This window comes from Balaenoptera borealis (assembly GCF_965194805.1).
Source record: "Balaenoptera borealis genome assembly, chromosome: 3".
NCBI classification, from domain to species: domain Eukaryota; kingdom Metazoa; phylum Chordata; class Mammalia; order Artiodactyla; family Balaenopteridae; genus Balaenoptera; species Balaenoptera borealis.
Window position 1 is genome coordinate 61774744 of NC_138866.1, and position 26406 is coordinate 61801149.

Genomic DNA, 26406 nt, shown 5'->3' on the forward strand with positions numbered 1-26406 from the left:
ATAGTGCAGTGGAGCCAAGAACTTCCTGGAGACAAGAACTTACACACACACACACACACACACACACACACACACACACACACACCCCTACACCTGTACTACTGGTCTACCTCCCTGTGTGCCTGCTGAGGCTCAAGCTTGCCCACATTCTGAAATCATTCTGCTTCCAGGGAGGATGCAGACAAAAGGCCCTGAAATATTTCTCCAGATTCTTTGCTTGACTGCCTCTAAGGGTGTGCTGCCCAGATAATTCCTGACCCCTTGGTGCCCTCTCATCTACTCCTTTATTGATGAGTCCTGGCTTCCTCCTATCCCCACTGTAGATGTTTTCCCTACAGGGGCTTGTTTCCTCCATTGCTTGTCCCTGGAGCCCAGTTCCCAATCTGTCAGTTCACCCATCACCCTTGCCCTGCCTGCCTCTCCAAGAATCAGGACTAGCTCATTGTGCCAGGGAAATGCTAATAATAATGGCAGCTAACTTTTGTGAACGTTTACTATGTGCCACACACTGTTCTAAGTGCTTTACATGAATTATTTCATGTTATCATCTTAACAACTCTTTGAGTGATGGGTTTATAGATAAGGAAACAGGCACACACCGTTTAAGCAGCTTGTCCAGGAGACACATCTAAGTTTCAGGGCTGAGAGTCTGGCTTCAGAGTCTATGTTCTTAACCCTTATATAATATTGCCTCATCTACTAATTTAGATGAAAAGGACCAGGAGCACAGACAATTTGTCTACGCTCCTAGGGATCAGAAGCCCAAGCAGATTCTGGGTATTAGAAGCACTGAAATCCAGACCTAGAATCTGAGTAACAGGCCCAAGACCTCAGTAGACAGAGGGAAGCTCCTCTCCATCCTAGGCCAATAGGGCTAGGCTTTCCAAAAGAAAGCCCAACCAGGGGACGGTTAGGCAGGGCTGGAGAATGAAGAAGCACCCAGTGGGGTAGGAAAGCGGGGGAGAGATTAGTGCTGTATCTGCCCAATCCAACGCTGGGATCTACAATAGAAGCCCTATCATGAGTTGAATTGTATCCCTCCCCAAAGATGTTAAAGTCCTGGCCCTCAGTACCTGTGAATGTGACCTTATTTGAAAATAGGGTCTTTGCATATAATCAAGTTAGAATGAGGTTATTAGAGTAGGCCCCAATCCAGTATGACTTTGTGCTTTACAAAGGGGAAATTTAGACGCAGAGACAGACACATACAAAGAGAACTCCACATGAAGATGGAAGCAGAGATTGGGGTGATGTACCTACAAACCAAGGAAAGTCAAAGATGGCCAGCAACCCAGCAGAAGCTGGGAGAGAACCATGGAACAGTTCCTCCCTCACAGCCCTCAGACGGAACCAATCCTGCCGACAAGAACTGTGAAACAATTAATTTCTGTTGTTTAAGCCACCTAGCATGTGGTACTTTGTTACAATAGGCATAGATAACTAACACAAAACCTAATGCCAAGATCCCAACTCCATCCCCAACTTAGGTATGGCTGAAAGGTCTGGGGCTGTGAATCACACTTCCAAGTCATAAAACTCTCTCAGGGACCCCTCTTTTCCATGATGGAGACCCATCATGAAGAATATCTCTAAGCAAGAAGGGAAGGGAAAAGAAAGGATATTTGTGAGGGTCTACAGCCTTTCAGAAAGGAGGTGCACGTGAAGGCAGTCTTTTCAGACTTAACATGAACTCAGCTGATATTGTGCCAGACATCAGCTGGTAGGTTCTGGCATCTGTCTCCAACAACACAAATCTGCAACACTCTCATTTAAAGAAATAAACACATTGCTTACAAATCAGCACATATCAATATCCCGCATTGGACTAGTTAGGAAGGGCTGTGTGTCATTCTAGAGGAGATGTCTGATCTTCATGCACACCTCCATCACCCAAACTGAAATTTTCAAGACATGTACAGAATTGGGAAATAGATTTCCATCCCCAGGAATTAGCAGTCATGGAAAAGCCTGGTGAAATAAAAGTAAGAAAGTTTGGTGCTTTATTTTGAAAATCTCTATACCACTTGCAAGGCTACATTATAAAGATTGGAGCTTTTTCACACAAGTGATTTGCCTTCTGACCTCTGTAGCTGCTTTTTCCACTCTTCTAAGACCTTGGAGTATGTAGGGCCAGACCTGTAGGGTTAGTGTTAGCAGAACACAATGATTCAGCTCTTCTTTGTAGGAGAATATCTCCAAGCCATCGATTTGTGAATGTGTGCCATTATGTGGGAATCTGAACAAAATGGGACACTGGAATCCACAAGTGTATCAGTATCTATTAGGGGTTTTGGAAATCTCACGGGGTACTGCTGTCATACCACCCTCTAAGGTCTGCAAGTGTTCTGGGCACAGTGATATTAAAGCTCAAAATGCTGAAACTCCCAGCCTGGGTGGTTATATGCCAACAAGCTTCATAAGCTGATAAGTAATCAGCTGAAATCAAGTTGGGGTTCACAGTATCAAATCTAGTTTTCTCTGGGACATAGGAAACAATCCTGAATCTGGTCTAGTCAAAAGACATCTAGGCCTTCCTTTTCTTTTAGTCAATAAAAATTTGCCACTAACATATACATATAATAGTAACCAGAGCATATATTTCTTCTAGTGGAAAGAAGACTGCCAGAGATTCAGGAGGCCTGGATCCTTGTTCTGAAGGTAAGACCTTGGGCAATTCCATCTCTCTGGGCCTCTTTCCTCATTTGTAAAAGTTGGACTTGTACCCATTAACCTCAGGGGTAACCTCTAATTCTACAATTTTGTCTCTAATACCAAAATATTCATATGATTGAACAAATAATATGTGATTTTTTTTAGCATATTCTCAAGTAATCATTGTTGAAATCAGAAAAGATCAAAATTATTGCTATCGTAATGGAAAACATTCACTCCACTTTTTCTTATTATCACTTTGTGACTTAATTTAGATTATGAACATCTTGTTATAAATTATCTAAGTGACTATTAATAGTGAATAAAAATTCTAATAATAGTAATATAATGATGCAATATGGTTCAATACCCATAATCATCAAATTAACATCTGTTTGGCAGCTATCAGTGGATGTGAATTGGGAGTGGAGAGAGTGGGGAGGGCATAATTACCCAGGTTGGGGCCAATCCCTTGTCTCAGTTGTTTTTGTAATTTCAGTGGAGCTTTTGCAATATTCCTGCCCAGAACTGCGCTGTCATTTTCGTAGGTATTGCCAAAATGGCTGCCTTGCTCCATCCCAGAAGAGAAAATGTTTCACCAAAGATCAAAATATCAATTTTTATCTACAAAGTCCACGGCAACATTTTCTCTATTATTATTATTAATATTATTATTATCATTGAAAATTAAAGGTGCAATATTAAATGTTTTCAGCGGTGGAAGCGATAGAACTTTTACCTTTTTACAAAGGGAGGAACATAATATGACTCTGATTCCCCGCCAGCTGCGTGGGACAGCCAAGGCTTTCAATGAATGGACTTTCTGCTAACAAGCTCTTAAAAGATTGTATGCCTGGCCCTTAGCCTTTAAGCATGGTGAACATTTGCCATGGATAGCAGCCTTGAAAACCCTGTAGCCCATAACAAAAGGATATTTTCCCCCTTTTACAGGGTCAAACCTATGCTGCATACTTCCCCGTCAGCCCTGGCACCGCAGACAAGTTCCTTTCATAGTGCAGCATACATAAAGCCTGTAATTATCAGCTGCAGGTAGTGGCCACCTGCTCAGGGAATACACAGAAATGGAAAAAATGTGGAAGAATTTGTAGTAAGAATTCTCCGTTTGAATTGGCCCTGAGAGGCCCTGCCTCTGAGGGTTTTAGAAAACATATGACTTTTAATCAGCCTCCTTTTGCTTACTGAACTGGCAATTTCAGAGTCAGAAGGTAATCATACACAGACAGTTATGGCTTCAAGAACTTTCCTAACGAATTCAGCCAGGGCACGGCTCCATCAAATTTCATAGTACCCTATTCCCTGGACTCACTGCATGCTACTTTCAGAGCTGTGATGTATTTGTTTGGTATTAATTTTGGTGTTTGATTATGTAGTAGGTGCTACTGTGCACTGCCCAGGTCCCCCTTGAGGTCCGAGGTAGTTATTCTCTCAGCTGCCAGGACTGTTCCCTGCTGAAGATGTGTAGCTGAGTTCCTCCCCAGGAGTTGCCTTCAGCCTGAGGGAGGTACCTCAGGTCACAGCCCTTCGCTCTGGTAGTCCTTATCCAGTGATTGGTCTGTGCAGGGATAGAAGGCCCACCCTCTATCTCAGTTCTGGAATGCTTGGAAGAGCCACTCCAGGTTCAAAGCTCCCCAGGGGATCAGCTGAAGTCTGTTGTGACTGAATTAAGTTCGAGCTCTCCTTCTGCCCTATCCAGCCTCCCTCACTCCCTTACAGGTTTTGTTAGTGATCACATTCTCCAAATAAACTACCTGCATGCAACCTAAGGTGGATTTAGAAGATTTTTTATTTTAATGTTTAAAGTCTGTCTTAAAAGAAAAACATAAAAATTCAGATTACTGAACAGACATTATAGTGACTAGCTCAGATTTAGGCTCCTGGAACAAAAGGGCCTAGCTATCCATTGCCAGCTGCCGTGATCCTAGTCTGGAATAACTTGGGACTCAGCGAATCCACTGGACTTTGTCTACAACTCTTAGAATTGCCGAAAGCTGAAAGTTAGTTTCACATTGCTCCTATCGTTTTTAGTCACTTTAAGATTTCTAAAATCAGGCTTAAAATATTATCTAGATGACATCCCATCTGCTATAAGAGCTGCCATTTACCCAGCTCCCAGGATGCCAAGGAAATGGATCTGAATGTCTAGAAGGCCTGAAGTCATGTCCAATCCATTCTGATCTCAGGGTGGGGGACAGGGGGTGTCAACCCTTGGTCATCTCCAAGCCAAAGAAAACTGAGAAGTCCGGCCACTTCTAGGGATGCCCTTGGGGATTTATTCTACCCCAGGATGTGCTTAAGGTGACAAAGCTAGCAAAGTTCTCAGATTCCCTGAGAACTGGTCCTAGCCTCCTCAAGTCACTTGTGTTGGGAGCTCTGTGGGGCTGGGTTGGGGCAGATTATCTGTTCTCCAAGACTAGGGTTAGGAATGTGGACAGCCTGAATTAAGAGCAAGACAGTCGACCGGGGCATAGGTGGCCTGTAGGGCAAGAGTAAGGTTAAGGCCTCTGAGTAGCCTGAGGTCAACACAAGAGAGCAAGGGAGAAGGGGATGTTTGGATTGCCCCAATCACAAGGAGGTAACGCTGAATCCATAATTAGAGAGCGTGGGAACCAAGCTGACGTATAGGCTTTAGAATCAGAGTTGCATTCAAACCCCATGTGAGTTCGGCACCTTTAGACAAATGACTTAATTTCCCTTAACCTAAGTTTTCTTATCTGTGAAATGAAAATACTATAATAACCACTTATAGGGTGGTCCTAGAGATTAAATGAGGTAACATGCAAAAAAGTGCTTCTTACGGCTCCTGGCACATAGTAGTGGATCAATAAATTTGCAGTTGCATTATAATTATCAAGGTTAGTAAGGGAGAAGAAGATTTCCTAGAGACCACAGGGTGGGGAGACACCAGCTGTCAGGTGAGAAAAGTTTCTGCCTCAGCTGGAGTGGTGACCTCAGGGCCTTGGGTGAGGAAGCCCCTTCTCCAAGGACTGGGAACCGTGAAGCACCAAGAGGTGATGGGGTGAGTACAGCCTGAGGGCCAAGCAGGAAGGACCTTACTTGAACCATGAGATGGAAGTCACCAACAAGAAACGACTAGTTTTTCCTTGGGATGGCGAGGTAGAGGACAACTTTAAAAATGCTTTGTTTGGAAGAGGCATGATTTTTGCTTATGTTAGATTGCTTAAAACTGTTTGAAAATTGAATTTGAATACTAACAACTGCAAACGCTGATGTAAGAGGAAAATGTTATTTTTAACACACACACTCACCCACCATCTTTGAAAGGCTTGTGTCTACTATGGGCCCTGATAGGTGTGAGCATGGAAGTTTGGAGAAATAAGGCGGGGAATGGCTAGATTGTTCTGTGTGATACAGGGAGGAAGCTTGTGAGCTTGAAGCACACTGGGGAGGAAAGAACCTCAGGGAATAAATGTGTCTGATCAGGAATGCTAAGTAGTCCGCCCTTCCCTAATATTGCTACAAAATCTTTGTGGAAATCAACATTGCCCACTAATGCCTGTGTTGTGAATGAATCTCGTTAGGGGGAATGTAAAGTGCTGAGCTCTTTGTTAATATTGGTGAAAGGTGAAAACAGAGACTGCATCTGGGGAAGCTGCCATTGAGTTTCCTGAGATTCTCTGTCGTGACTGTACATCCTTAACTCAGGCCACCTTGAGAGTCTGCTTCTTTGACTGAAGGTGCATCAGGTAGAAGGTTTAGGGGAAGCAATGCCCTTGGGGCTATTCATTCAAGCAACAGATATTTACTGAGCACTTACATGTGCTGGGTGCTATGCACAGTGTTAACAGAAATGTGGTCTTTGTTATCAAAAAACTCTCAGTCTAATCAGGAAGAAGGATAAGAAACAGTGTGACAAGTGACGTGATGGGAGTATGCAGAATGTGCTATGGGACTACAGAAGAATGGTGCCAGAAAAGACTCTAGAACAAAGGTCAAACTCATTTGCTGATGAGCAAATCATTTATGAGTAAAACATTATGTTGGAAAACATAAGTATTACCTTATGGTGAGCTGACCATCCAAAAAGAAGCAATTGAGACACAACCATTCAGAGAAGAGGTAGAAGTATCTGAATATTATTCTTTTGGCCTCCTGGTTTCACTTTTTTCCCCACACATCTTGTCTCATGGTTTCTGTATTTTGTTTCCAGAGGAAACTGCCCCAGCAAAAAATCCTTTAAAATAGTATAGAATTGGTGGGTTTTCAAAAGCAGGTTAAAAGGAAAGAGGTGGTTAATTGATAAGCTAGGAATAGAATCTTTAGAGTACAATGAAGCATGTAGCCAAATTGACTTCATAATGAGCTTGCTTCCTTACTATTATTTTAAATAATAGAATTTGCATAAACCCAGAGCAGAAGTATTTATGAACAAAGAAATGTATGTATTTTGGATGCATTATTTTTATATAGAGCTCTGTTATTCAGTAAGAAAAGGGAGGAGACTAAATTAATGAGACATTTTATAATTAACATAGTAAAATTTGTATATTTCAGATGAGTAGTGTCTTTGATATATAAGTTTGAGAAGGTATATATTTATTTTAGCATTTCTGAAACTGCTCAAAATGTTTTTGAGATTTTCTTTAGAGTCAGTTGGAGTTTAAACCAAGAAACCAGCAATGTGATTTTACACTACTTAGAGGCAGTGGTATAGTAGAAAGAATCAGAAAGACCCAAGTTCCAATCCTGGCTCTGCCATTTGCTAACTGTGTAACCTTGGAAAAGTTTAGCCTCTCTATTGCACCTTTTTCATCTCTGAAATGGGAATAATAGTGTCAAAATATTCAGAATTTCTAGGAGTAATGAGATAATGCAAGTTTTTATCACTGTGATTGGCACATAGTTAGCAGCTGCTCAGTAAGTCTTCCTTCTCCTCCTCACTTATTGTAAGGTTTTATTCTGACCAAAAGTATTTTCAGGCAACTTATTTATCATTCTTAAATGTTCAATCTTTGCCTTTTTGAGGATCTGTAAAGAATATGCTATCAATTCCACTTTCTAGAAATAAACAATGTACAAATGAATATTTATAAGGATATCAATTATAGCATTGCTCATAAGACTGAAAAATTATGAAAACAGCCCAGTGTTTGTCAGTAGAAGGTAGCTTAAATAAATTATGGTGCATCTATACAGTGAATGGCTATGCAGTCATAGATGAATGCTAAGTCTATGCCAACATGGAAAGATATCTAAGAGAGCTATTTCTCAAGCAAGTTGTTGAATACTGTGTATAATATGGTGCCATTCCTGTTAAAATATGTATGTAAGCACACACATTTAAAAAACCTTGGAAGGATATGCCTCAAAGTAGCAGTATTTGGGGGTTGGTGGTTGTGGGAGACTTTCATTTTTTAATTGCATATTTGTGTAATATTGAATTGTTTACCATGAGTATGTACAGGTATTACTTTTGTAATTAGAAAACAAGAGAAAAAGAGGGGTGAGGGGGATATTACCTCCAGATTCTGAAGAAAAGGCCAGTAAAAGGGAATTATAAAATATTTTAAGCAATGGCTACATTCAGAAGTTACTGCTTGGCTTTGGGAGTCTTATGCTCATTTGGAGAGCATATGGACCCTGGTATATTGTAAAAGAATCAAGCCTGCCCATATCAAGCCATACCTAATGTTATGACTACTACACTACTCTAGTTTCATACTATCACTACATATACAATACATACATACATATTACATGCGTACTATAGTTATACCTTCTAGGTAAGACAGCCAGTGCTGTGCGATTCGGGGGTCCTTGGGTAGGCCTCTCTGCCAATACCTCCCTTACTGGCTTGTTAGGATGCCAGAAATCCCATTATTAAGTGGTTTAATTTCTTCAGATTAAGGGATTATCTAATATTAAAATTCTGCACTAAGGACCCTTCTTATGTGTTCCCACAGCATGCTGTATACCTGTGTCAGAGGGTTTATATTGATTTTAATTGTCTAGTTCCTATTTGCCCCGAAGACTCAGCTCCTCCTAGAAGGAACCACGTATTGACAGCTCTGTTCCCCAGTGCATTCCACAGTGCTGCACACAGAGGGCTCTCAGTATGTTCATCAGTTGAATGAACGCTCCTAGGAAAGACATCACATAAAGGCTGAACCTGTTGTTTCTACTGCAACTACTGTGAAGTTGAATTGAGGAAATACATGTGAAGGCATTTTGTAAACTATTAATTACTACACAAATGCACATGATTATTGTTACTGGCAAATTATTTTTCTCAGATAATTTTCGAGGGGTATGTATATATATATATATATATATATATATATATACATATATGTATATATATATATATTTTAAACAAGCAAACGTAAATGATTTTTATTAGATTCCTTTTGTCGTTCTAACATTTTCATAATACATGCCCTTTTATTTATTTTAACATCTTTATTGGAGTATAATTGCTTTACAATGGTGTGTTAGTGTCTGCTGTATAACAAAGTGAATCAGCTATATGTATACATATATCCCCGTATCTCCTCCCTCTTGCGTCTCCCTCCCACCCTCCCTATCCCACCCCTCTAGGTGGTCACAAAGCACCGAGCTGATCTCCCCATGCGATGCAGCTGCTTCCCACTAGCTATCTATTTTACATTTGGTAGTGTATATATGTCCATGCTACTTTCTCAGTTCGTCTCAGCTTACCCTTCCCCCTCCTCATGTCCTCAAGTCCATTCTCTACGTCTGCGTCTTTATTCTGTCCTGCCCCTAGGTTCATCAGAACCTTTTTTTTTTTTAGATTCCATATATATGTGTTAGCATACCGTATTTGTTTTTCTCTTTCTGACTTACTTCACTCTGTATGACAGACTCTAGGTCCATCCACTCGAGGGGTATATTTTAATGGGTGCAGGTATGATATTGAGTCTTCTCTCCCTGACAATGGCAAAAATGTCTGACCCATCCTCTATCTGCTTGCATTCTAAAGAGTTCAACTTCTTGCAGGAAGGAGGACTGCTGGGAAAAGAAATTAACAAGGAAATGTTTCACTTCAGTGAAAACAGGCATGAGTGAATGGTAGGCAAGGATTATATGGGAGCGAGGTATAGGAAAATACATAAAGCATGTCCTGACAGCCTCAAATAGCACTTTTCATCTATTCCAGAGTCTTTGGTCAATGACACTTCTTTATATGAGATGGAGTTCTTTGGCTCAGGGCTTTTGTCCTCGTGAAAGGCATGGCTTTGCTCTCTAGGTTGCAAAGAAAATGTTTTAAAACTGGGATTTTTGTCATTAGTTTCCCAGGAAACCATTTTGGTTCTGATGCTAATTTGTGTACCTGACTGTTTTAATTGAAAATGGGGCCTAGGGGAGGGGGAGCAGAGGGAAAGACTGCTTTGGGTTACTGCCCACTAAGAGGGTGCCAGGCTGAGTGTGCCAAGTCGACTTGGCTTTACCCTGTACTTGGTGCCAGCTGGCGCCAGGCTTCTCAACTGAGGTCACCAGAGTACGGGGCCAGGAGACAGAGACTCGTTTTCTTATTTCTGACCCAAGAGAGTAGAGGTTGAGCCCAGCAAACACTCACTGCTGTCTGAGTTAGAGGAAGCCAGCAGACAGGCCTGAGCAAGACAAACAGCTCATGTCTTGGAAGTGTTCTAAGTTTCCTGCTTAAGGCATTTTTTAAAAATCTCCTCCCTCAGATGGAATGATGTCCCTAGAGGGCGTGGATATCTGGAACTTACCTTTACCAAAGCATCTACAAATGAGCTGTATTTACTCTTCTGTGGCTTTTTCTTTTGGTGACCGGAGCCTCCATGATGATGGCATGGAAGGTGTGGCTTTGCATGCCAAAGAATGCAGCATTCTCACTTAAGACCTGTCACGTTCCCTAGAGAGGTAGCAGCGTATCTGTGCATTTCAGCTCCAAACGCCTGGTAGCGAAGGTTTGTTAGCTGCCGACAGTCCTGAAGCCTCCTTGCTGGACGGGCACAGCTCACAGGCAGGACCCTCACAGCCAGACCTGGCCTCACAGCTCTGTGCAGTGCACAGGGAGACCAAGGGTAACAAGGTCTTGGTAAAAGCCATTCCAGGGCCATGTAACCACGAAGGGTGAACCCTGGACTAGACTGTAGCTTTCTTTATGTGCAGAGGTTCCCACGTAGACCTGGATAAGCATCCTCTCTAGTCTAGAACCGTGCCGCCCAATATGGTAACCACTGGCCACGTGTGCTATGGAATGCTTGAGATGTGGCTAGACTGGTTTGAGACGTGTAAGTGTAAAATACACACTGACGTTTCAAAGACACAGTATGAGAAAAAGGTGTAAACTATCTCAATAGTTTTTTATATGGATTACATGTTAACATGGTAATCTTTTAGATTGAGTGAAATGAAAATATTGTTAGAATTAATTTCACTTGCTTCTTTTTTTTAAAATTAATTAATTAATTAATTTATTTTTGGCTGTGTTGGGTCTTCGTTTCTGCGCGAGGGCTTTCTCTAGTTGCGGCGAGCGGGGGCCACTCTTCATCGCGGTGCGCGGGCCTCTCACTATCGCGGCCTCTCGTTGCGGAGCACGGTCTCCAGACGCGCAGGCTCAGTAGTTGTGGCTCACGGGCCTAGTTGCTCCGCGGCATGTGGGATCTTCCCAGACCAGGGCTCGAACCCGTGTCCCCTGCATTGGCAGGCAAATTCTCAACCACTGCGCCACCAGGGAAGCCCTTCACTTGCTTCTTTTAAATCTTTTTTTTTACTATGGTTACTAGAAAATTAAAAATTATATACATGCCCACATGTATATTTCGATTGGACAGCACTGGCCTGGAGTGAGTCCCATCCTACTCAGTGAGCGGCTAACGTGCTGAAATAGATAAGACCCAGACTCTGCTCTCAGACACTCCCAGTCTAGGGGAGAGGCAGGTATTTATAGAGCTATAGCCTGGGGTGAGTGCTGGAAGAGGAGAGTGTGCACAGTGCTGTGGGAACCCCAAGGAAAGAAAGACACCCAGGTGGAGAGCATCATCAGGGAAGGCTTCAAGGAGGAGGGAGTGGGATACACAGGGCTTTTAGCGATCAGAGGAAAAGAAGACAATGATGTGAAGAGGCACAGATGGGGGGCGTGCCTGCCCTGTTTCAACACAACACATATGATTCAGTTGTGTGTAGCTGTAACAAAAAATGGGAGTGAGTGGAGGAGAGGAAGCTGTGAAGACAGGCCAAGCCTTCAGGTTCTGGTGGGTCTCTCCTGCCCTGAGGACTCTAGACTTAGACTGTGGCTCAGGAATTCTCTCATCGTGATGCGCTGAAGAATTACTTGGGGAGTTTTGAAAATGTCACACACACAGAGACTTTGATCCTGATGTGCTAGGCCTTGGAATCAACATTTTAAAATCAGCACCCCTGATGACTAATGCAGACCCCACTCTGGAAAATGCTACTGCAGGTAAGTGGGGAGGTGTTTGTTAAGCAGTGATGTGATCATGCCTGCATTTAAGGAAGATACTCAGAGAACACAAGGCAGGTGGACAGGGAAAGTTCTCCTGAGCCTGTAGTGTTGGCTGTTCAACTATCAAGGTGAGAAGTGAGGAGGGTCTGAAGTAGAGTGGTGGCAATTCAATTGGGAAGGGGAGATGATTGCCAGAGATATTTAGAGAGTCAAACTATCAGGCCTTGCTGACTGACTTGGTCCTTCCATGTGCCCTTGTTTCTTGCCCCAGTATCACATCTGAGCACTGGTTTTGTTGTTTGCTTATTATCCCTCACTTTAGAACACGAAAGTCTTCTTAGTGAGAACTTCCAAAAAGGAGCTGATAGAGGGTTCAGTTTCTGAGAGACTTCAGTTTCCTATTATAAAGGCATTTTTAGGGGATCTAAAGCATACCTACCTCTAACACCTTTTCTAAGTTCCCTCTTGTACTCCTGACCACAGCTGCATAAAATGAACAGAACCAGAGGGGAGGTGTCCCAGCCTTCCCAGAGCTTCCTGGCTGCCTTGACTCCTCACCAAGTGAAGAAAAGACCAGGCTGGCTTACATTTTTTTTTTAATTGGAGTATAGTTGATTTACAATGTTGTGTTAGTTTCAGGTGTACAGCAAAATGAATCAGTTATACATACAGTAAGTCCCCTACATATGAACCTTCAAGTTGCAAACTTTCAAAGATGCAAACGTGCGTTCACATGTCCAATCAAGTAAGTTAGTTCACATATCTGGTGTACATTGTCACATACGTGCATCCTCTACAAGTGGTTGTGCTTTTGTGTACTTTATTGTACAGTACTGTATAGAGTACAGTAGTACAGTGTCTTTATTTCAAGCCCAGGATGTGCAGAAGCAAGCGTAAAAGCAGTGGTAATGTAGCTGGTACTGCTAAGAAGCGGCAGGAATTGGAGGGAGGCCCAGAGAAAGGATGAAGAGAGACAAGAGGAAGAAGTAACTGAAGAACTGAAGAGATTCACGATGCAGGAAAATGGCAAGGGGATTTTCTTTATTTGAGAAGGCACTGTGAGTTTTTGAGGCTCAGGACCCAAGTGTAGAACTGTACAGGAAGGTTGCAGCAGCCGTTCAGAATGCAATCCAGTGCTACCGTGTCATCTATGACAAGAAAAAAAGAGCTACTACCCAGACATCCCTGGATCATTTTTTCAAGAGGGTGGATAGAATTGAATACAGCAAGGAACCAGAACCTGTGCCATCAACATCAGGCATGCGTGAAATTGCAGCTTGCCCTCCATCTCCTATTGCTGATGGTCCTTCAGCTCTACCATCTTCCACCTCCTCCCCCTCCTCCAGTCAGTAACTCTTCTTGCCTCTTCACTCGATGCCAGCCCCTGTATGCCAGCTGCTGTACTGTACTACTGTACTTTTCAAGGTAGTGTACTGTAAGGTTAAAAATGTTTATTTTTTGTGTTTGTTTTTTATGTATTATTTATGTGAAAAGTATTATAAACCTATTATAGTACAGTACTATATAGCCGATTGTGTTAGTTGGGTACCTAGGCTAATTTTGTTGGACTTAAGAACAAATTGGACTTACGAATGTGCGCTCAGAATGGAACTCGTTCTTATGTAGGGGACTTACTGTATACATATATCCATTCTTTTTTAGATTCTTTTCCCATACAGATTATTAGAGAATATTGAGTAGAGTTCCCTGTGCTATACCGTAGGTTCTTATTAGTTATCTATTTTATATATAGTAGTGTGTATATGTTAATCCCAGTCTCCTAATTTATCCCTCACACTCCCCTTGCCTTTGGTAACCATGAGTTTGTTTTCTACATCTGTGACTTGATTTCTGTTTTGTAAATAACTTCATTTGTACTATTTTTTTTTTAGATTCCACATATAAGTGATATCATATTATATTTGTCTTTCTGACTTACTTCACTTAGTATGGTAATCTTTAGGTCCATCCATGTTGCTGCAGATGACATTATTTTGTCCTTTTTTATGGCTGAGTAATAGTCCATTGTATATATGTACCACATCTTCTTTATCCATTCCTCTGTTGAGGGACATTTAGGTTGCTTCCATGTCTTGGCTATTGTAAATAGTGCTGCAATGAACACTGAGCGCATGCATCTTTTCGAATTATGGTTTTCTCTGGATATATGCCCAGGAGTGGGATTGCTGGGTCACATGGTAGTTCTATTTTTAGTTTTTTAAGGAACCTCCATACTGTTCTCCATAATGGTTGTACCAATTTACATTCCCACCAACAGAGTAGGAGGGTTCCTTTTTCTCCACACCCTCTCCAGCATTTATTATTTGTAGATTTTTTGATGATGGCCATTCTGACTTGTGTGAGGGGATACCTCATTGTAGTTTTGATTTGCATTTCTCTAATAATTACTGATGTTGAGCATCTTTTCACGTGCCTATTGGCTATCTGTATGTCTTCTTTGGAGAAATGTCTATTTAGATCTTTCACCCGTTTTTTAATTGGGTTTTTTTTTTTTTTTTTGGTATTGAGCTGCATGAGCTATTTATATATTTTGGAGATTAATCCCTGTTGGTCACTTTGTTTGCAAATGTTTTCTCCCATTTTGTGGGTTGAGTTTTCATCTTGTTTATGGTTTCCTTTGCTGTGCCAAAGCTTTTAAGTTTAATTAGGTCCAATTTTTTTGTTTGTTTTTATTTTCATTACTCTAAGAGGTGGATCAAAAAAGATATTGCTGAGATTGGTTCAAGATGGCAGAGTAGAAGGACGTGCTCTCACTCCCTCTTGCAAGAACACCAGGATCACAACTAACTGCTGAACAATCATAGACAGGAAGACACTGGAGTTCACCAAAAAAGATACCCCACATCCAAAGACAAAGGAGAAGCCACAATGAGATGGTAGGATGGGTGCAATCACAATAAAATCAAATCCCGTAACTGCTGGATGGGTGACTCACAAACTGTAGAACACTTATACCACAGAAGTCCACCCACTGGAGTGAAGTTTCTGAGCCCCATGTTAGGCTTCCCAACCGGGGGGTCCGGCAACGAGAGGAGGAATTCCTAGAGAATCAGGCTTTGAAGGCTAGTGGGATTTGATTGCAGGACTTCAACAGGACTGGGGAAAACAGAGACTCCATTCTTGGTGGGCACACACAAAGTAGTGTGCGCATCGGGACCCAGGGGAAGGAGCAGTGACCCCATAGGAGACTGAACCAGACCTACCTGCTAGTGTTGGAGGGTCTCCTGCAGAGGCGAGGGGTGGCTCTGTGTCACCGTGAGGACAGGGACACTGGCAGCAGAAGTTCTGGGAAGTACTTCTTGGCGTGAGCCCTCACAGAGTCTGCCATTAGCCCCACAAAACAGCCCAGGTAGGCTCCAGTGTTGGGTCGCCTCAGGCCAAACAACCAACAGGGAGGGAACCCAGCCAGACCCATCAGCAGACAAGCAGATTAAAGTTTTACTGAGCCCTGCCCACCAGAGCAACAGCCAGCTCTACCCACCACCAGTCCTTCCCATCAGGAAACTTGCACAAGCCTCTTAGATAGCCTCAACCACCAGAGGGCAGACAGCAGAAGCAAGAAGAAATACAACCCCACAGACTGTGGAACAAAAACCACATTCACAGAAAGATAGACAAGATGAAAAGACAGAGGGCTATGTACCAGATGAAGGAACAAGGTAAAACCCCAGAAAAACAACTAAATGAAGTGGATATAGGCAACCTTCCAGAAAAAGAATGCAGAATAATGATAGTGAAGATGATCCAGGACCTCGGAAAAAGAATGGAGGCAAAGATCGAGAAGATGCAAGAAATGTTTAACAAAGACCTAGAAAATTAAAGAACAAACAAACAGAGATGAACAATACAATAACTGAAATAAAAATTACACTAGAAGGAATCAATAACAGAATAACTGAGGCAGAAGAACGGATAAGTGACCTGGAAGGCAGAATGGTGGAATTCACTACTGCAGAACAGACTAAAGAAAAAAGAATGAAAAGAAATGAAGACAGCCTAAGAGACCTCTGGGACAACATTAAATGCAACAACATTCACATTATAGGGGTCCCAGAAGGAGAAGAGAGAGAGCAAAGACCTGAGAAAATATTTGAAGAGATTATAGTCGAAAACTTCCCTAACATGGGAAAGGAAATAGCCAACCAAGTCCAGGAAGCACAGCGAGTCCCATACAGGATAAATCCAAGGAGAAACATGCTGAGACACATAGTAATCAAGTTGGCAAAAATTAAAGACAAAGAAAAATTATTGAAAGCAGCAAGGGAAAAAAGACAAATAACATACAAGGGAACTCCCATAAGGTTAACAGCTGATTTTTCAGCAGAAACTCTACAAGCCAGAAGGGAGTGGCATGATATACTTAAAGTGATGAAAGGGAAGAACCTACAACCAAGATTACTATATCCATCAAGGATCTCATTCAGATTCGATGGAGAAATCAATAGCTCTACAGCCAAGCCAAAGCTAAGAGAATTCAGCACCACCAAACCAGCTCTACAACAAATGCTAAAGAAACTTCTCTAAGTGGGAAACACAAGAGAAGAAAAGGACCTACAAAACCAAACCCAAAACAATTAAGAAAATGGTAGTAAGAACATACATATTGATAATTACCTTAAACGTGAATGGATTAAATGCTCCAACCAAAAGACACAGCCTTGCTGAACGGATACAAAACAAGACCCATATATATGCTGTCTACAAGAGACCCACTTCAGACCTAGGAACACATACAAACTGAAAGTTAGGGGATCGAAAAAGGTATTCCATGCAAATGGAAAACAAATAAAGCTGGAGTAGCAATACTCATATCAGATAAAATAGACTTTAAAATTAAGAATGTTACAAGAGACAAGGAAGGACACTACATAATGATCAAGGGATCAATCCAAGAAGAAGATATAACAATTATAAATATATATGCACCCAACATAGGAGCACCTCAATACATAAGGCAACTGCTAAGAGCTATAAAAGAGGAAATCAACAGTAACACAATAATAGTGGGGGACTTTAACACCTCACTTACACCAAAGGACAGACCATCCAAACAGAAAATTAATAAGGAAACACAAGCTTTAAATGACACAATAGACCAGATAGATTTAATTGATATTTATAGGACATTCCATCCAAAATGAGCAGATTACACTTTCTTGTCAAGTGTGGACAGAATATTCTCCAGGATAGATCACATCTTGGGTCACAAATCAAGCCACAGTAAATTTAAGAAAATTGAAATCATATCAAGCAACTTTTCTGACCACAACACTATGAGATTAGAAATGAATTACAGGGGAAAAAACGTAAAAAACAGAAACACATGGAGGCTAAACAATACGTTACTAAATAACCAAGAGATCACTGAAGAAATCAAAGAGGAAATCAGAAAATACCTAGAGACAAATGACAATGAAAACACGATGATCCAAAACCTATGGGAGGCAGCAAAAGCAATTCTAAGAGGGAAGTTTATAGCTATACAAGCCTACCTCAAGAAACAAGAAAGATCTCAAATAAACAATCTAACCTTACACCTAAAGGAACTAGACAAAGAAGAACAAACAAGACCCAAAGTTAGCAGAAGGAAAGAAATCATAAAGATCAGAGCAGAAATAAATGAAATAGAAACAAAGTAAACAATAGCAAAGATCAGTAAAACTAAAAGCTGGTTCTTTGAGAAGATAAACAAAATTGTTAAACCATTAGCCAGACTCATCAAGAAAAAGAGGGAGAGGACTCAAATCAATAAAATTAGAAATGAAAAAGAAGTTACAACAGACACTGCAGAAATACAGAGCATCCTAAGAGACTACTACAAGCAACTCTATGCCAATAAAATGGACAACCTGGAAGAAATGGACAAATTCTTAGAGAGGTATAACCTTCCAAGACTGAACCAGGAAGAAATAGAAAATATGAACAGACCAATCACAAGTAATGAAATTGAAACTGTGATTAAAAATCTTCCAACAAACAAAAGTCCAGGACCAGATGGCTTCACAGGTGAATTCTATCAAACATTTAGAGAAGAGCTAACACCCATCCTTCTCAAACTCTTCCAAAAAATTGCAGAGGAAGGAACACTCCCCAACTCATTCTATGAGGCCACCATCACTCTGATACCAAAACCAGACAAAGATACTACAAAAAAAGAAAATTACAGACCAATATCACTGATGAATATAGATGCAAAAATCCTCCCTGAAATGCTAGCAAACAGAATCCAACAACACATTAGAAAGATCATACAGCATGATCAAGTGAGATTTATCCCAGGGATGCAAGGATTCTTCAATATATGCAAATCAATCAATGTGATACACCATATTAACAAATTGAAGAAGAAAAACCATATGATCATCTCAATAGATGCAGAAAAAGCTTTTGACACAATTCAACACCCATTTATGATAAAAACTCTCCAGAAAGTGGGCATAAAGGGAACCTACCTCAACGTAATAAAGGCCATATACGACAAACCCACAGCAAACATCATTCTCAATGGTGAAAAACTGAAAGCATTTCCTCTAAGATCAGGAACAAGACAAGGATGTCCACTCTCACCACTATTATTCAGCATAGTTTTGGAAGTCCTAGCCACAGCAATCAGAGAAGAAAAAGAAATCAAAGGAATACAAATTGCAAAAGAAGAAGTAAAACTGTCACTGTTTGCAGATGACATGATACTATACATAGAGAATCCTAAAGATGCCACCAGAAAACTACTAGAGCTAATCAATGAATTGTAAAGTTGCAGGATACAAAATTAATGCACAGAAATCTCTTGCATTCCTATACACTAATGATGAAAAATCTGAAAGAGAAATTAAGGAAAGACTCCCATTTACCATTGCAACAAAAAGAATAAAATACCTAGGAATAAACCTACCTAGGGAGACAAAAGATCTGTATGCAGAAAACTATAAGACACTGATGAACGAAATTAAAGATGATACAAAGAGTTGGAGAGATATACCATGTTCTTGGATTGGAAGAATCAATATTGTGAAAATGACTCTAGTACCCAAAGCAATCTACAGATTCAATGCAATCCCTGTCAAATTACCAATGGCATTTTTTACAGAACTAGAACAAAAAATCTTAAAATTTGTATGGAGACAGAAAAGACTCCGAATAGCCAAAGCAGTCTTGGGGGGAAAAAAAGGAGCTGGAGGAATCAGGCTCCCTGACTTCAGACTATACTACAGAACTACAGTAATCAAGACAATATGGTACTGGCACAAAAACAGAAATATAGATCAGTGGAACAACATAGAAAGCCCAGAGGTAAACACACGCACCTATGGTCAACTAATCTATGACAAAGAAGGCAAGGATATACAATGGAGAAAAGACAGTCTCTTCAATACGTGGTGCTGGGAAAACTGGACAGCTACATGTAAAAGAATAAAATCAGAACACTCCCTAACACCATACAGAGAAATAAACTCAAAATGGATTAGAGACCTAAATGTAAGACCAGACACTAGAAAACTCTTAGAGGAAAACATAGGAAGAACACTCTGACATAAATCACAGCAAAGTCTTTTTTGATCCACCTCCTAGAGTAATGGAAATAAAAACAAAAATAAACAAATGGGACCTAATGAAACTTAAAAGCTTTTGCACAGCAAAGGAAACCATAAACAAGACGAAAAGACAACCCTCAGAATGGGAGAAAATATTTGCAAACGAATCAACGGAGAAAGGATTAATCTCCAAAATATATAAAGATCTCAATATTAAAAAAACAAAAATAAGCAAATGGGACCTAATGAAACTTCAAAGCTTTTGCACGGCAGAGGAAACCATAAACAAGATGAAAAGACAACCGTCAGAATGGGAGAAAATATTTGCAAACGAATCAACGGACAAAGGATTAATCTCCAAAATATATAAACAGCTCAATATTAAAAGAACAAACAACCCAATCCAAAAATGGGCAGACCTAAATAGACTTTTCTCCAAAGAAGACATAAAGATGGCCAAGAAGCACATGAAAAGCTGCTCAACATCACTAATTATTAGAGAAATGCAAATCAAAATACAATGTGGTATCACCTCACACCAGTCAGAATGGGCATCATCAGAAAATCTACAAACAACAAATGCTGGAGAGGGTGTGGAGAAAAGGGAACCCTCTTGCACTGTTGGTGGGAATGTAAATTGATAGAGCCTCTATGGAGAACAGTATGGAGGTTCCTTAGGAAACTAAAAATAGAATTACCATATAACCCAGCCATCCCACTACTGGGCATATACCCAGAGAAAACCATAATTCAAAAAGACACATGCACCCCAATGTTCATTGCAGCAGTATTTACAATAGCCAGGTCATGGAAGCAACCTAAATGCTCATCAACAGACGAACGGATAAAGAAGATATGGTACATATATACAATGGAATATTACTCAGCCATAAAAAGGAATGAAATTGAGTCATTTGTAGAGACGTGGATGGATCTAGAGACTGTCACACAGAGTGAAATAAGTCAGAAAGAGAAAAACAAGTATCGTATGTTAACGCATATATGTGGAACGTAGGAAAATGGTACAGATGAACCAGTTTGCACGGTAGAAATTGAGATGCAGATGTAGAGAACATACGTATGGACATCAAGGGGGGAAAGCGGTGGGGTGGTGGGGGTGGTGGTGTGATGAATTGGGAGATTGGGATTGACATGTATACACTGATGTGTATAAAATGGATGGCTAATAAGAACCTGCCGTATAAAAAAAATTTTTAAAAAAGCAACGTGACTGCTTAAAAAAGATAAAAAGATATTGCTGTGATTTATGTCAGAGTGTTTTGCCTATGTTTTTCTCTAAGAGTTGTATAGTATCTGGCCTTACACTTAGGTCTTCAATCCATTTTGAGTTTATTTTTGTGTATGGTGTTAGGGAGTGTTCTAATTTCATTCTTTTACATGTAGCTGTCCAGTTTTCCCAACACCACGTATTGAAGATACTGTCTTTCTCAACTGTATATTCTTGCCTCCTTTGTCATAGATTAGGTGACCATAGGTGTGTGGGTTTATCTCTGGGCTTTCAATCCTGTTCCATTGATCTATGTTTCTGTTTCTGTGCCAGTATCCTATCATTTTGATTACTGTAGCTTTGTAGTATAATCTGAAGTCAGGGAGCCTGATTCCTCCAGCTCTGTTTTTCTTTCTCAAGATTGCTTTGGGTATTCAGGGTCTTTTGTGTTTGCATAGAAATTGTAACATTTTTTGTTCTAATGTTGTGAAAAATGCCATTGGTAATTTAATGGGGATTGCACTGAATCTGTAGACTGCTTTGGGTAATATAGGGCTTATATTTTTAATAGAAGAGGGAATAAAGTTATTTGCTCATGCTGCACACATAACAACTTTTATTTATTTATTTATTTGGTGGAAATTCATATGACTGCATAACCTAGTCATAGAAAGATACAGCTTATTAAGTACCCACACATGATATAAACAGTAAATGGGAATGTTAGCAAGATAATAAAGACCTGAGTTTCAAATGGACTTCAACCAAGGATGCTTTAATCATGCCCACAAATATTTTATTTACTTTGTTTTCTTGAAAGTTCACTTTCTATTTACTATTTCCTTGAGAAGGCTGTCTTTGATCTCAATTTCTAAGTTTGTTTTTTTCAGGCAATGGACTCCGAGACTAAGGAGGGGAACTGGAGTTTTGAAACTTACCAGTTATTTGGGGACTTGCGCTATACGTGGCTGCCATGGTATCATTTAATAGCATGATAAATGCGCGCAGGTTCTCTCCCCCACTAGTCCCAGAGCCCTTTCTCTGGCCAGGCACCCAGTGTACTTACAAAAGAATATTCTTGCAACTTGGCCCTTTTTCTTCATCTTTGGCTGCTGCCATTGCTGCCTGTACCTCTTGGGGTTCCTTTGCCCTCAGACAGGGCTGGGGTTGCACAGTGGATTTTCTCCAACCTTCTCAAGTGTGTTCCTTAGAAGTTTGTTCCCACTAGCATTCAAGTTGGAGTACATGTCCTTTCATATCTGGGGGTTTATATCTGGTAGGCATTTGAGAAAGACAGAGATAATTACTCTCCCAACGCAATGCTCAGTATACTTCTTCCCCCAGATGAGTGGTACTCTGCCAAACCCCTAATAAACTAGAAAGAGAAGAAAATGTTGATCAAATGATGCAGCGTATTTATCAGAAAGGGACTACAAACATCAAACTTAATGATAAAAAACATTAGAGGCCTTCCTTTTAAAGTCAGGAAGGTGGCACTCTTCTGGAGAGTCCAGGAAACACACAAGAAAAAAAAAAAAGATGCATAAAGTTTGCAAAGGGAAGGATGATATTTTTGTTTAGTCTAAAAGAATCATCTAAAAGCAATTAGACTAATAAATTCAGTAAGAGGAATAGATAAACAATAAAAGCATAAAAATCAATCATTTTCTGGTAAAACATCAAAAAACGTCCAAAAATACGTGGGAGGCTATTGTACGTGAGAGAAAAACTCACACACAATAGCCCCCATACACGTGCAAAATGGACTTCAGAATCTGTACTGAAGAAAACTAGAGAACTTTACTGAAGTACATAAAATAAAAATTGAATAATTGGAGAGAAATACTGGGTTCCTAGAAGGAAAAACTTCATATTGTAAATATATCAACACTCTCTGAAATAGCCTGTAAATGTAATATAATTTTAATGAACATCCAAATCATTGTTTTTGGAGATTAGGGGATTTGTTAGTTAATGTTAAGTTTTATCTGTAAGAATAAATGGGTGATAACAGTCAAGAAATTCTGAGGAAGAAAAACACTTACATTGAAAAGAAAAATAACTTCAGAATTTCAGAATAGCAGGGTATTGGTATCAAAATAGATACATGGATCTTCAGAACTGAATGAGAAGTCCAAAAACAGACCCATGTGTATATTGGAAATTACAGTATGATGAGAGGCATTTCAAACTAGCAAGGAAACAATATTTAATTAAATATATTACACAATGAATTGTAATTTTTGATAAAAATGAAATTAGTGTCCTACCTCACATCACACCCAAAATAAATTCCAAAAGGATTAAAAATTTCAGTATTAAAGTATGGAAACCTTACCTTATTTGAAATATATATTTTCCTCTTACATTTATTGATTGATTGATTTAGCTTGGGGCATGTAGTGGGTGCCAGGATGCAGGCACTGTTCCTCCGGCTTCCGGCTTCCGGGGCTGTTGACTGCTAATGGCTCACAGCTGCATTCCTTGTGGGACATGCCCTCAGCTCAGTGGCTCTCAGCTGGGGGCAATTATACCCCCAGGAGCCACTGGCAATATCTGGAGGCATTTTGATTGGCTGGTGGTGAGGAGGGGAGTGCTACTGGCATTTAGTAAGTGGAGGCCAGAGATGATGCCAACCATCCTATAATGCACAGGACAGGTCTTTGCCCCAACAAGAAATTACCTGGTCCACAATGATAATAGTGCCACTGTGGAGAAATCCTGACCTAGCCAAGGGAAGCTGTCTTGCCTAATGTTATACACCCTGCCCAGTGCCAGTCAACATCCAGTGCAGTGCTACAAAACCCTGGCCCCTTTGCCTCACTTTGGGATAACTGTGGACTGAAGTCTCTGTGGCACCTACACTGCAGTTCAATTTTTCTTCTGCCCAGTCCTGCTTCCCTCACTTTCTTACAGGTGTTGTTTCAATAAATTCCCCAATAAACATCCTGCAAGCAAATCTCTATCTCAGGGTTTATTTCTCAGGAACCTAAGACAGTTGGTACCAGGAATGGTCCAGGAAACTGACTGACTGTACAATAGGATTTTGAGGCTGGATTATGCCGTGTCCAGCTGGTAATTAGGACCCCACGATTGGTGCTAAGTGAAGGACTGATAAGCCTGGCATGCTACATCAATGCAACTGTTAGAACTTTTACCGGAAGTGAACTGGAGAAGGTGCCAGTAGAAGGGAATGTACTGACAGGTACAAACTCTCAGGTGTTTGCGAGGAACAGGAAAAGTACTCCTTTAAGGACTGTGGAATCTGTTGACTATTGCTGGCTGTTATCAATATTTTTGAGAAAGACAATGGAAGGTAGAGGGATAATTAATCCCCAGTTAAGGGTGAAATGTGAAAGTCGGAGGGCCTCCTTGGCTGTTCCTACAGCTGCAGGGCAGGCAGTGCTGAGGATCAGAACCAGGACTTAATTTTTAGTGTAAAAGATGAAGGCTGACTTCTTAACCCCACCAAGTCTCCTACACCAAGATCAGGGCCCTGACTGAGAAGGAGTGGGATCCTGGGACTTGAGATGGGGACGCCTGGGTCACTGCACTCAAGAACTTTCAAAACACAGACAAATTTGAACCCTTTAGACCTTTATAAGAGAGCCACTCCTCCCTGCTAAAGGCTAGTGTCCCTTCCCACCCCCCCAAAGATGATTCAGAGGTCTCTGCTCAATAGATCACACACAGGTCCTGCTCAGGATCTATACTCACTTTCCCTCCTGGCCATCAGACCAATCACTAGGATCAAGTCACGAACGTAATTCAGCTGGGGAAGTGCTGGGCCTATAAGGGAGGAAAGGGATTAGATGCAGAAGCATCTTTGGGACCTAGCCAAAATGTACTGACAGGAGCCAGTATGGTATTATGAGACTGGAGCCTAAAGATTCTGGATAAAATGGGGGTGGAATGTAAAGTTGGATAAAGAAGAGTTTCTCAGTAGAAGAACACTTGCCTGGGACACAGATTATTTTATTCCTGGCAAGGACCCCAGGAGACAGTGCTAGTGTGCTCTAGGAAGCTTGGAAAAAGCAAGAGCCCGCATTTAAATGAGAAGTCCAGGACAGGTGGAAACAAAACACACAGAGAAATGGGCATTCCAGAACAGATATGCTCTGTAAGACTGGAAAAAAGCACTGGTGGATAGGTTCTGGAGGACACTCTATTTACCAAAATGATAAGGAATGTGCTGGTGGGGAGGCCACTAGCATTCCTGAGAAGCGCAGGGACGGCTGTCCTCTGTAGGCCACAGCTCATGGTAGAAAATTTATTACAAAACCGGTCATAGAAGAATGGGGCTGATAGTATCTTGCAAATGTAGAGGCAAGATGTTGGCACTTAACTGTCAGAAGTAAGATGAACACAGTTCTTGTAATGAGCAGTCAGCTTGGAGTGGCAGCCAGCATGGTCTGACATTCAGAGAGTGATAGAGATGGTTCATAGAACATGGGGTTCCCAGGGGCTGGCTGGATGGGCAGCTGACAAAGATACTTCTTAATCTATACACTCAAAAGAAATCAAGGATAGGGGCTTCCCTGGTGGCGCAGTGGTTGAGAGTCTGCCTGCTAATGCAGGGGACACGGGTTCGAGCCCTGGTCTGGGAAGATCCCACATGCCGCGGAGCAACTGGGCCCGTGAGCCACAACTACTGAACCTGCGCGTCTGGAGCCTGTGCTCCGCAACAAGAGAGGCCGCGATAGTGAGAGACCCGCGCACCGCGATGAAGAGTGGTCCCCGCTTGCCACAACTAGAGAAAGCCCTTGCGCAGAAACGAAGACCCAACACAGCCATAAATAAATAAATTAAAAAAAAAAATGCAAACCTTTAAAAAAAAAAAAAGAAATCAAGGATAAATAATCAAGATGCTAAGAGCAGCCACACCAATAAAAAAAAAAAAAAAAAAACAGTGATCCTCTGCCTATTTTCTGGACCTGAGCCGGTTCTCAGATCCTGAATGCATTCACTGAATTTGAGGCTATGACCCTGTATCATCATGGCTGGTATATAGAGCAATGATCCCCCGAGTCCTTCCCCAGGGGGACCCGTGGCCACTTCCTAAGGTAAATGTAGCGTGGATAATGCAGAGCGCCCACACATTTTGATGACAGTTGGACACGGGGTTTCCATTGATACCAATACCTGGCGACCTGAAGTGTTTGAATAGCCCTCTTATTAGTGGGGAATGTGTAAAAACCAGACGAAGAATGGGGTCCTGACCAGGAACGGAGATCTAACCAGTGGTCATTTTGCTAGTCACTGAATGTTTATTTGTAATGAACATCTTTGGGAGTTGGGAGAACCTTCTTTTTGGTTCATTCTTCTGTGGAATAAGATATCTCATAGTTGGAAAGGCCAAGTGGGAGCCTCTGAACCTGCTTCCTCCCTTACCAAGCTATTAATCAACAGCATTATCACATCCTGGGGCGAATGGCAGAGATTAATGTCACCCTTAGAGATGGAAAGGATGCGGGGGCAGTGGCCCTCATCATATCTCCATTGAATTCCCAAGTCTGGCTCAATACAAAAAGTAGGTG

The 26406-nt window shown here is 41.1% G+C and overlaps 1 long non-coding RNA gene across 1 annotated transcript in view; it reads left to right on the forward strand.

The window, feature by feature from the left end:
- The window catches only part of LOC309625118, a 76104-nt gene that overhangs the window by 45870 nt on the left and 3828 nt on the right, over window positions 1-26406 (forward strand). The window contains exon 3 of the long non-coding RNA XR_014242325.1: window positions 2609-2658. This is a non-coding gene — a long non-coding RNA (uncharacterized lncRNA). The remainder of the gene's footprint in view (window positions 1-2608; window positions 2659-26406) is intronic.